General features: G+C 44.8%; 1 pseudogene; it reads right to left on the reverse strand.

Moving 5' to 3' along the window:
* Positions 1-6,164: 6,164 nt before the first annotated feature.
* On the reverse strand, positions 6,165-7,760 carry LOC100625093 (tRNA-splicing ligase complex subunit RTRAF pseudogene; annotated as a pseudogene).
* Positions 7,761-13,003: the final 5,243 nt, after the last annotated feature.

Below are 13,003 nucleotides of genomic sequence, written 5' to 3' on the forward strand. Positions count from 1 at the left end.
GTCTATGGGAGGCTGCAGGAAGCTGATATTGAGTAGTAAGTGATGCGGCTTCACATTAATAACTGCCGATTCATTGCCAGTTCATTTTCCCTAGCCTCCACCACCAGAAATCAGCAGGTAAGTGGATAGGTTGGAGGCAGAATGCCACTAGGTGCTGTGGGGATGCCAGAAAGGCTAGTTGGTCCCTGTAAGTAGCACAGACTAGAGGAATTCAGAGGTTGGAAAGAGGCCCGAGGGCTGGTGCCTTTGGGAGGGGGCTGCATGGAGGAATTTATCCTGAGCCACACTGTGAACATTGGGTGGGCTTAGAGCAGAAGAGGTAGAAAAATGATATGGGGAATGTATTTTTGGGTAGGGGAATGATAAGCTCAAACTCTTTTTTTTTCCCCCCTTTTTTTTTAAACGGCTGCACCCACAGCATATGGAAGTTCCCAGGTTAGGGGTCAAGTGGGAGCTGCAGCTGCCGGCCACAGCCACAGCCACACCAGATCTGAGCTGTGTCTGCACCCTACACCACAGCTCATGGCAATGCCAGATCTTTAACCCACTGAGTGAGGCCAGGGATGGAGCCTGCATCCTCAGGGATACTGATCAGGTTCTTAACCCACTGAGCCACAAAGGGAGCTCCAAGCTTAAAGTCTTAGAGGGAGATGCATTTGGAAAAAGAACTATCAATCTAATTGGAGTGGTGAGAACAACAATAAATCTAATTGGAGTGGTGAGAAACTTGGTCCAGCTTGGCAGCTTCTTAACCTCCAAGCTGTGAGGTTTTGGCTTTACTCTGAAGATAATGGAAAGCTATGAAAGGTTTATAAGATGCAGGCAGCATTGGTAACTTCAATTTAGTCTTTGAAGAAGGAGAATGGATGCTGAGTAACCAAAGGGGAGACGGTCCTGGTCATTTGCCTATTGCTCTCCACCCTTATCTGCCCTTCTGTTCTCTGCTCTGTATCAGAGAGAGACAAATTGTATTTTCCAGACTCCCGTGCAGGCTGGTTTCTGTTTAGGTTTTGTCAATAAAAGACACGGAAGGTGAAAAGAAGAAAGAATTGACCACTTTTTGGATTCTGGTTTCTTGTGGAAACTTTGGCATTGCTTGCAGCAGTATAGCTGAGATGACAGCATTGGTGGTGGTGAAAGCATTGGCTCTAGTGACAGTGGCAGGAGTGGATCTGGGTAGTGGCTGCAGGGAGGGGAGCAGCAACCTGAAATTGCAGGCTCCTGGGTTCTTGCTCAGACAACTAGGTTCTAACAGCCAGCAGGAGCCTTAGGGACACTTTGCCCCTGAGCTTGGGTAACTTTTTTTTTTTTTTTTTTTTTTTTTGTCTTTTTGCCATTTCTTGGGCCGCTCCTGCGGCACATGGAGGTTCCCAGGCTAGGGGTCTAATCGGAGCTGTAGCTGCCAGCCTACGCCAGAGCCACAGCAACGCCAGATCCAAGCTGTGTCTGCGACCTACACCACAGCTCACGGCAACACCAGATCCTTAACCCACTGAGCAAGGCCAGGGATCGAACCCACAACCTCATGGTTCCTAGTTGGATTTGTTAACCACTGCGCCACGATAAGAACTCCCCCCACCTTTTTTTTTTGTCTTTGGGTAACATTTTTGCTCCTCTAGCCCAGAGTGGTGATGGTTTCCTGAAGTTGATAATCTTTGAATAATTGTCTCTCTCTTCTTCTGTTCCTTCATCTATTCTAATACTCTTGTAGCCAATTCCTTTATTAATCTCTTCTGTTTGAAATACCTAGAACTGGCTTTCTTTTCTTTCGTCAAATCCTGTGTCTAGTATACTTCCTTCATTTGGTTTCTAGGACACTACACAGCTTTCTCCCCATCTTGGTGGACACTCTTTTTCAGTCTCCCTTGCTGGCTGGTTCTCCCTTTTCAACTTGACTTTTCTTTTTTTTTTTTAAATTTTTGCGCTGCCCCTTGGCACATGGGGTTCCCGGGCCAGGGATCAGATCTTAGCCGCAGTTGCAACCCAAGCCACAGCTGCAGCAACGCAGGGTACTTAATGCACTGTGCCCAGCTGGGGATTGAACCTGCATCCCTGGGCTCCAAAGACGCTGCTGATCCCATTGCACCACAGTGGATCTCCCAGCTTGGCTTTTTATATTGGAGTGCCCCAGAGCATGGAAACTGTTAACAATTTTTGAGTGAATAGTTAACTTTCCAGTGATCTAAAGATCTAACCGTACCTGTTTACAGCTCCATTTCCCAGGAGCATGGGAATTATAGGTGGCGAAATTAAAGATTTCTCGCCCTAGGGACTATTTAATTCATACCATCTTGAGAGGTGATTTCACATATTGCTCAACTTCTGAAGCTAAGGCCTAATCCCAGTCAATTATAGCTGAAGAGGAATCAGAAAGGATTTGCTCACTTCTGGGATAATCCCTCAGTAAAAAAAAAACCATGCAATCCAGGTCTGGTCATCTTTGCAGATTCAAAAACTATTTTTTTGTTGAGTCCACTCTGAAACCAATCAAATTGAACAACAGAGAGTATTCCAGTAAAATGCTTATACTTTTCAGATGTTAGTAATAGAAAATGTAAACCATCATTTTAAATAATGAATTGCTGGTGATGGCATTTGTGGTTTTAAGGAAACCAAGGGAGTTCCCATTGTGGCTCAGTGGGTTAAGAACCCAGCTAGTATCCATGAGGTCAAGGGGTTTGATCCCTGTCCTCACTCAGTGGGTCAAGGATCCGGCGTTGCAGCAAACTTTGGTGTAGGTTGCTGATGAGCTTGGATTTGTCACTGCTGTGACTGCGGTGTAGGCCGGAGTCTGCAGCTCTGACTCAACTCCTAGCCTGAGAACTTCCATGTGCTGCAGGCATGGCCCTAAAAAGAAAAAAAAAAAGAAAAGAAAAAAAGAACACAATCAACAGAGAGAGAAAGCAACACATGGAATAGGAGAAATTATTTGCAAATCATATGTATGATAAGGGATTAATATCTAGTATAAATAATTCCTAAAACCAACCAACCAATCCCCCCAATACCACAGTCAAAAAATGAACAAAAGACTTGTATAAACGTTTCCTTGAAGATGATGTACAAGTGGCCAACATTCACTTGAAAACACGTTCAACATCACTAATGATCAGAGAAAAGCAAATCAAAACAACAATGACATATCACCTCACACCCATTAAAAAGGCTATTTAAAACAACAACAAAACACAACAATAGACACTAAGAAGTGTTGGTGAAGGTGTGGTGATATTGGAACTCTTGGGCACTGTTGTCAAGATTGTGCCATAGTGCAACCGGTATTGACAACAGTATTGGAGTTCCCGTTGTGGCTCAGCAGTAGCAAACCTGACTAGTATCCATGAGGATGTGGGTTTGATCCTAGGCCCACTCAGTGGGTTAAGGATCTGGCATTGCTATGGCTGTGGTGTAGGCCATGAGTTGCTGCTCCAATTTGACCCCTAGTCTGAGAACTTCCCTATGCTGTGGGTGCGGCCCTAAAAAGAGGAAAACAAACAAGCAAACAAAACACAAAAACAGTATGGAAGTTCCTCAAAGAATTAAATATAGAACTACCATGTGATCCAGCAATTCTACTTCTGAGTATACACCCTAGAGAATTGAAAGCAGGGTCTCAAAGAGATATTTGTATCACCATATTTATAGCAGCAACATTTACAATTGTCAAGAGGCAGAAGAAAGCTAAATGCCCATCAACACAGATGAATGGAGAAACAAAGTCTAGTATATACATACGATGGAATGTTACTTAACCTTTAATAAAAGAAAAGAAATTCGGTTATATGCTACAACATGGATGAAACTTGAGGATATTATGCTAAACAAAATAAGCCAATCACGAAAAGGTAAATGCCGTATGATTCCACTTATATGTAAAGTCGTCAAAGTCATAGAAACAGAAAGTGGAACAGTGGGTACTGGGGGCTGGTGGGGAGGGGGAAAATGGGGGTTATTTAGTGAGTATAGTTTCAGATTTACCAGCTGAAGAAAGTTCTAGAGATCTGTTTCACAACAATGTGAATATACTTAATATGACTGAACTGTACACATAAAAATGGTTAAGATGTGGAAAATCTTAGGTTTTGTTTGTTTGTTTGTTTGTTTGTTTTTTAAGGGCTGCATCTGCAGCCTAGGGAAGTTCCCAGGCTAGGGGTTGAATTGGAGCTGCAGCCGCCAGCCTACAACACAGCCACAGCCACACCAGATCTGCACCACAGCTCATGGCAATGCCAGGATAGACTTAACCCACTGAGCGAGGCCGGGGCCCAAACAAGCGATGGTGTTTTTTACTACACACACACAAAATACTCTACATTTCAAGGATTTGAGGGAGAGACCTACTGATCACTCTTTATTCAAACCTAATCTTGAACTTCAGTGTCTCTATAATACTTCACATTACCAGATGCCTCTGCTAAAGTCCACTGCAAATAGTATAAACCAGTCAACATTCAATCAACAAGCATTTAGCAAACTTCTTTCTGGTGTGTGCCATGGGCATCTGTTATATTCTGGAGTTACAGAGCTGAGAAGACAGTTTTTGTCCAGGAACTTCCAAGCTCACCCCTGTTGTGCTGTCTGATTCTGTTAGAAGCAAATAGCAGGCCTTCCCTGGCCTGCATCCTGTCCACTCATGCTTTTGCCCTCCCTCTGCTGTGTTAACTGCTGATATAGTCCTAGGGACTAAATAGAACTGTTACTAGTCAGTGTTCTTTTGCGGTTGTTGTTGTTGTTTTGGCATGTGGAAGTTTCCAGGCTAGGGATCAAACCCACATTGTTGTTGCAACCTGCGCCACAGCTGTGGCAACACAGAATCCTTAACCCACTGCACCATTCTGGAATTTCTGACCGGTCCATGATCCTGGAAGAGAGCGTCTTCAAAAGCCCAGCCATCTTTGGACAAGACTGACTTCTTCCGGAATGCTCTGAATTTCTTCTGTCCATCAGAAGGCTGTTAGGACTGATTCTTTGCAAATATGTGACCAGTTGAACCTGACCTCCTCTGCAACTCTCTGATCCTTGGTTTAAGGCTCCAGATATAAGCCTCCCCACTATCTATCTTCTTTTAAGCCCCTGTTTGCATTCTGCTCTGTGTTGCCTCTTCCTGCTGCTTTGATCCCCTCAAGCTTCCCACTGCATCCTCGTCCTAGGCTAAGCAAACCCGTCAAGGAATGTGAGCTCTTCATGGAAATTTCTCTTTGTCTCTTGGCTAATAGAAAAAGTCAGAACTCCTCTAAGAGATTTCTTGGCAGCTCTCTCAAAAGGATGCTGCTCTTCACCCACATCTCAGATCCCTGGGGTCAGGAGGTAGGAGAAGAGCCCTCTTCCTGCCCAGGGCTACTTTTGAACCATTTCTCGTGTATGAAGGTCCTCGATCCTACAACTATCATGTAACCCAGTATACCCATCTCTGCCTCCCACTCTCCCCACTTCCTGGCCATCCCCTCTCATTCACTGAAGATTTTTTGGACATGTTATCATTACGATCACGGCTTTACAGTCAGAGGCTCCTGGGCTCCAGTCTCAGATTTGCTACTTTGCTAGCTTTGTACTCTTGGGCAAATCACTTTATCGCTGAGCTGAAATTGTCTTGGGTGTAAAATGGGATAGTACTAGTGACCACCCTGGAGAGTGTTTACTGACATTCAACACTCATTCAGCTAAAAAGCAAACACTAAAATAATTATAAACTGATAGATGTTCCACGAAGGGTTTAAGACAATGAAGGAGAGCTATGTGGGGGAGGGGGTTTAGGAGGAAGGTGCCATTTAAGCTGAGACCTGAAGGAAGAGAAGGAGGATGAAATGGGATAAAGCCTGGGGAGCACTCAGTGCAGCACTGGCCCATAGTAAGCGCTCAGCACTTGTCGGAGACGCTTGTTACTGTTAGCGGGGCTATATTTGGCTCTTGGCTCTGAGCCTTCCCGTGAGTCTTCAGTTTCCATGTAGATGACCTATTCCATATCCACCCTGTTATTTCTCTTTTCTTCTCTCCACTTTCCAGGACTTTATGAAAGAAAAAGCAATGATGGTAAATCTCTAGACTATCATCCACTTTCTGGGATTCCTGCCTCGAAAACGTGATGTTTGATTTCCAAATACAAGCCAGAGTGTACATGGTTCCCAAGTGTACTAAGTAGGTGAGAAGCTGAAATCCTAAAATATTCATCCTCCAACTTTCTCCAGTGTGTAGTCTATCTTTGGCTCATCAAGAATGTAGTGCAGTCTTGGAGTTCCCGTCGTGGCTCAGTGGTTAAGGAATCCGACTAGGAACCATGGGGTTTCGGGTTCAATCCCTGGCCTTGCTCAGTGGGTTGGGGATCTGGCGTTGCCGTGAGCTGTGGTGTAGGTCGCAGATGCAGCTCGGATCCCGTGTTGCTGTGGCTCTGGAGTAGGCTGGTGGCTACAGCTCCGATTTGACCCCTAGCCTGGGAACCTCCATATGCCGCGGGAGCGGCCCAAGAAATAACAAAAAGACAAAAAATAAAAAAACAAAACAAAACAAACAAACAAACAAAAAAATGTGGTGCAATGAGTTCCCGTTGTGGCTCAGTGGTAATGAACTCGATTAGTATCCATAAAGATGCAAGTTCGATCCCTGGCCTCACTCAGTGGGTTAAGGATTTGGCTTTGCCCTGAGCTGTGGTGTAGTTCACAGATGAGGCTTGGATCTGGTGTTGCTGTGCCTGTGGCGTAAGGCAGCAGTTACAGCTCCAGTTCAAACCTAGCCTGGGAACTTCCATATGCCATGGGTACAGCCCTAAAAAGATAAAAAGATTAAAAAAAAAAAAAAAAAAAGAATGTGGTGTAGTGGGTTAAGGATCTGGTGTTGTCTTTGCAGCAGCATGGGTTTGATCCCCGGCCCGGAGCAGTGGGTTAAGGAGCAGGCATTGCCACAGCTGTGTCATAGGTTGCAGCTGAAGCTGTCCTGGGAACTTCCATATGTCACAGTGCACTGCCCCCCCCAAAAGAATGGCCTGAACAATCACTATGGTGACATTAATTTTTATCTGCAGCTCTCTGAGCTCGTCTCTGTGCAGCAGAATTTGAGCAGCTTTATGAGAATGCATTTCCTGTGTCAAAACCAAGAAGATGATCATCTAAAGCAACAGGCAAACCTTCTTTTGTTTCATCTGCTCCAGCAGCTGCATCCTGTGTCAGGAACTCCTGGACCACCATATGAATTGCCTCAACGGTTACCAGGTAATTATCGTGATGCCAACCTAAAGAAGATTAGCAAAGCCTTTACATCAGCTTTCCAACCAGGATTATGCACATCCATGATCAATGACGCTGCATTTTTTAGTTGCACTGTCTGCATATGACCTACATCTGGTCACAAGTCCTTGTATGTTCCACATTCAAGTCTAACAGTTAAACCAAGAAGCTCATCAATTGCTACTTGGTGATCTGGAATCTTAAAAGAACAGTTCATGTCTCTGACATACTTTTCAAAGAACTTGGGCTAGTTACTGCTGTGGATGTTTCTTAAATTATTTGTCTTCAATCTCATCATGTCTGATTTTCTGGTCTTCAAGCCCAACAATAGTTTCTAAATTCTATTTCATCTTTACAGTGTAGCTGGCAGGGTTGCAGTGGTACTGGCTTCTGGCTTGGTCCCCCAGACTTCCACCAGGAGAGGAGAGGCGTGGAGTGAGAGAGGCAGGCACCAACCACGTGCTGAGAGGAGCCTGTTTATTCTTTGCCTTCCTCAACTCGCGTGAGTTTCACCTCTGCTCCTTCTAAGGTACCCACGGTCATGATCACACCCTGGACTTTGCATCGCCCAGGGCTCCTTCATTTCTTACATCTGTGACCACATCCTCTCATCCTTCCACATTTTTTACCCAGTTGCTACCACTAGACCTGTTCTTCAAATTTGTTAAAACTGCCAAGCCCCTGGCCTCCCTGTTGTCCCCCTTTCTAATCACTTTTTCTCTTCTAAGTTCCTTTCCTGCCCAATAAAGACCCAATGCCTTCACCACATCTTTGCCAATCACTGTCTTCTTTTGCCCCACCGTCCTGTTAAGCCTGGATGCTGTTGGTGTTTGTGCCATAACAAGGTCATGGTCTCTCTCAAACTGAGTCTTGGCTGTTGCCTGGCAATCTTTCTGTATTTTCCTCATCAGCTTTCTTTTTTATACTTTAAAGCTTCTTCACTCTCCTCAAATGTCCTACCTATAGAATAGAAGAGGATACGAATCTTTCATGGGTTACTCTCTCTCTTCTCTTTTTTTTTTTTTTTTTTTTTTGCTTTTTTAGGGCTGCATTGGCAGCATAAGGAATGTCCCAGGCTAGGGTTCAAATCTGAGCAGCTGCTGGCAGGCACCTGTGTCCCTGCCTGAGGACTGCCCTCAGGTTGCTGGAATCACTTTGCCAGCCTTGAGAACTGCAGGTGGCAGGGAAGTTACATCCTCCCCATCTCCACACACAAAGGGCAGCGCTTGACCTTTGAGTGATGGTTTTGGGAGTATAAATACCCCAGTAACTCTGAGGTGTGAGAGCTCCCTGGGGCGGGGGGGTGAACCCAAGTCAGGGTACCCTTTGTGGCACTTTGTTGTAGTGGCATTCTTGTTCAGCCCCCTTCCCTTCCTGCTCTCTCTTCCCACTCCCCTCAAGGTTATTCCTGGAAGTGCTTCCTCATAGATCCCTGCCCAGGAATCCTTATCTCACCTGCATCTGTCTTTTCCTCTTTCCTCTCCCAGAGAAAGAGGTGGCTTCCTTTCAATATGTCCCCAGGCATTAACCCTTCCTCTCTTTCCCTGCCCTTCCCTTTGCATCAATGCAGTCTTTCTAACCTAGAGATTATCATATGAAGCGAAGTAAGTCAGTTGGAGAAAGACAAAGATCACTTATATGAGGAACCTAAGAAAGAATGATGCAAATCAACTTATTTACAAAACAGAAGCAGATTTACAGACTTCTGAAAACAAGCTTGTGGTTACCAAAGGGGAAAGGTTGGAGGAGGGATGGATTGGGTTGGGATTTGGGAGTTAGCATATGCACACTATTGTATATGGAATGGTTGGCCAATGGGGGACCTCTCTGTAGCGCACAGGGAACTCTACCCAATATTCTGTGATCATCTATATGGGAAAAGAATCGGAAAAAGAATGGACAAGTACATATGTATAACTGAATCACTTTGCTGTGCAGCAGAAATTAACACAACATTGTCAATCAACTGTACTTCGATGAAACTTGTCAATCAACTTTACTTCGATAAAATTTTAAAAATAAAAAAAGATAAACATTTTTATACATTTCCAAAAAATACCACAATCTTTCTAGACAAGCTTATCTACTTCCGTGTCTTGAGTTATGTTGGTATTAGCTTCCTGAGGCTGCTGTAACAAAACGCCACAGACTGGGTGGCTTAAACAACAGAAATGTATTGTCTCCCACTTCTGGAGGCTAGATGTCTGAGATCAAGGTATGATGGGGCTCGTTCCTTCTGAAGCCCGAGAGGGAAAATCTGTCCCACCCTCTCTCCCAGCTTCTCAGGGCTTGCTGGCAATCTTTGATGTTCCTTGGCTTGCTGCCTTTACGTTTACATGGCATTTTCTCTGTGTCCAGATTTCCCCTTTTTAGCAGGATACCAGTCATGTTGGATTAGGGCCCACTCTAGTGATCTCTTTTAAACCTGATTACCTCTGGAAAGACCCTATCTCCAAATGAGGACACCCTGTGAGTACTGCAGGTAAGGATGTCTGCATATAAATTTTGGGGAGACACACTTCAACTCATAACACCATTTACTTATTTATTTGTTTGGTTGGTTATTTATTTACTATTTTTTTTTTGCTTTTTAGGGCCGCACTCGAAGTATATAGAGGTTCCCAGGCTAGGGGTACAATCGGAGCTACAGTCACAGCAACGCAGGATCGGAGCCGCGACTACAACCTACACCACAACTCATGGCAATGCTGGATCCTTAACCCATTGAACAAAGCCAGGGATCAAACCTGCAACCCCACTGTTCCTAGCTGGATTTGTTTCCGCTGCTCCATGAGGGGAACTCCCATAACACACTTCTGTGCTCCTGAGCCTGGATAGCACTCCCCAACTATAGATACTGTTGCTGAAATATTGGCTACCTCTGTACACCGACACCAAGTAGAAACTTGGAGGTGGAGTTGGAGGAAACAGAAAATTTAGCTTTAACTGCTGGGCAAGGGAGTTCCCGTCGTGACTCAGTGGAAACGAATCTGACTAGCATCCATGAGGACTTAGGTTCTATCCCTGGCCTTGCTCAGTGGGTTAAGGATTTGGCGTTGCCATGATCTGTGGTATAGTTTGCAGACATGGCTTGATCCCACGTTGCTGTGGCTCTGGCGTAGGCCAACAGATACAGCTCCCATTCGACCCCTAGTCTGGGAAACTCCACATGCCTGGGGTGCGACCTGAAAAGGACCAAAAAAAAAGAAAAAAATTGCCAGGCAAAGAGGGGAACACAGCAGGCAGGCTAATGCCTCAAGGATTATGCCCTCCCTTAGAGGGGGTGTTGAGGGGTCTTAGAGTGTTTGAGGAGTGCCGAGGTCCAGCCCCAGCAGCCAGGGAGTGCCGAAGGAGAGGATGGGCTACAAACGGCGCGGAAAGAATTGGAGCCAGCTCCTCAGCTGCATGCTGCAGATGACCCAATTCATTAAATGAAAAGCATCAGTTTTTATACCCTATCACAATCAGGTTTCGTGTAAGATTTGACATTAGCATTTGATTTAAAGCCCTTTTGTTCCCTCCACCTGAGATACAAAAAAAAAAAGGTTAGTTAAAACATGTTCCTTTCAACTTTAGATTTTCCTTCAAGATTACAAACTTAAGGTTTCACACCGTATTTTTCTTAAAAGATCAACAACAGTAGCTATTCTATTCTATATTAAGAACAAAGCTTTAATAAGTAATAAACTATGATACCTAACATTCTTTAACTAAAGGTGTATGTAGTTAACAAAACGCATGAAAGCCTTGGGCTCATGACATTCTTAAAACTACGATTTATTTGGTGCCAGCAAGCTAAGCATTTAACCTATTGTGCTGATTTACGTAGGTTCCAAACCACCAATTTCAATACAAGGGAGTATTATACCCAAAAATTAACAAATGCCCCCACAAGGGATGAAAGTTACAGGTGACACTGTTATTTGATAAAAATATATCTATTATAGAAGATAGCAATTTATAGGCCAAACAACATTTTTCCCAGCCCCAAACTTCTTTTTAAGTAAAGGGACTGAAATCATAAGTTTCCCCTGTATACTCTCACAAAATAGGTGCCATAAATTGTTACTCCAAAACAAAGGCTTTTTCCATTACATTGTTTAAATAACTTCATTCTGTTATGGTTCAAGTGTTTTACGTACCCAGGACAAATTTTTAACTGTAAGAAAGCTGTGAATAGGAGATAGAAAAAGAAGGATAAACACAGAAAAATAGATTAACATATTTTTTAGGAGATATCATTTTTATTTTCCTGGAGCCGATGTCTTTCAAGGGATTGCTCTGCAATCCTTCTTCTTTCTTCAGCTTGTCTGTAGCTCTGCTAACCAGACAAGCCTCATGCAGGTGCCGACTGTGGCTTTGCTTTCTTTACTGGAGCAGCCTTATGGCTCCCGACAGAGGAGGAGGGTGTGATCAGCTCGTGGACATTTTCCCGAATGGCGAATGGCGGGTGGTGAGGTCACTGGGAGTCAGTGTCATCAACCTGCTGGTTCCAACCAGTCTGGGGTCTTCATGCCTGTGGGCAGCATCCAGTTGACTTCTACCTGGTGGGGGCTTCAGCACCTGCAGAGCAGCTCCAAGGACATGGCTCAGAATATCATCTACAGTCTTTGATGAACTGAAGGTCCTTGACTTTGTTGAATGTCTGAATTATTACCTGTTTTCTTTTTTCTCTGTATTTTTTCTTTCACTCTTCTGATTAAATTGGTTCTTTGGGAGTTCCCGTCGTGGCGCAGTGGTTAACGAATCCGACTAGGAACCATGAGGTTGCGGGTTCGGTCCCTGTCCTTGCTCAGTGGGTTAACAATCTGGCGTTGCCGTGAGCTGTGGTGTAGGTTGCAGACATGGCTCGGATCCCGCGTTGCTGTGGCTCTGGCATTGGCTGGTGGCTACAGCTCCGATTGGACCCCTAGCCTGGGAACCTCCATATGCCGTGGGAGGGGCCCAAAGAAATAGCAAAAAGACAAAAAAAAAAAAAAAAAAAAAAATTGGTTCTTTGACTAAAGTTTTCTTTTCTTTTCTTTTATTTATTTATTTATTTTTTTTGTCTTTTTGTTGTTGTTGTTGCTATTTCTTGGGCCGCTCCCGCGGCATATGGAGGTTCCCAGGCTAGGGGTTGAATCGGGGCTGTAGCCACCAGCCTACGCCAGAGCCACCGCAACGCGGGATCCGAGCCGTGCCTGCAACCTACACCACAGCTCACGGCAACGCCGGATCGTTAACCCACTGAGCAAGGGCAGGGACCGAACCCGCAACCTCATGGTTCCTAGTCGGATTCGTTAACCACTGCGCCACGACGGGAACTCCTGACTAAAGTTTTCTATAGATCAAAAGGCAGGTGGAGGACCAGAGTGGGGGCCACTCTGGGAAGGCCTCGCAGGGTCCTGCTCGGTTACAAGATGCATAGTCATCATCTACTGGATTTGCTCCACTTGAATGCTACACATAATCCTTCTCTGGGAATTTCTAGTCTCATGAGTCCCATTTCCCCAGAAAGGTGTTTCCCAGTCTCCTTTGTGGTCAGGCTCAGGCTGTGTGCCATTTGTTCAGAGTGGCAAACTGCCAGCTGAAAAAAGGACTGTCGGAGTTCCCATTGTGGCTCCGTGGAACCGAATCTGACTAGCATTCAGGAGTATAGGTTCAATGGGTTGCTCAGTGGGTTAAGGATCTGGCATTGCTGTGGCTGTGGTGTAGGCCAGTGGCTACAGCTCTGATTTGACCCCTAGCCTGGGAACCTCCATATGCTGTGGGTGTGGTCTTAAAAATAAAAAAATTAAAATTAAAAA

Source organism: Sus scrofa, chromosome 6, assembly GCF_054392235.1.
Source record: "Sus scrofa isolate SSC_HxYL_T2T_F1_AM1 chromosome 6, Sscrofa_HxYL_maternal_Yorkshire_Landrace_v2.0, whole genome shotgun sequence".
NCBI lineage: Eukaryota > Metazoa > Chordata > Mammalia > Artiodactyla > Suidae > Sus > Sus scrofa.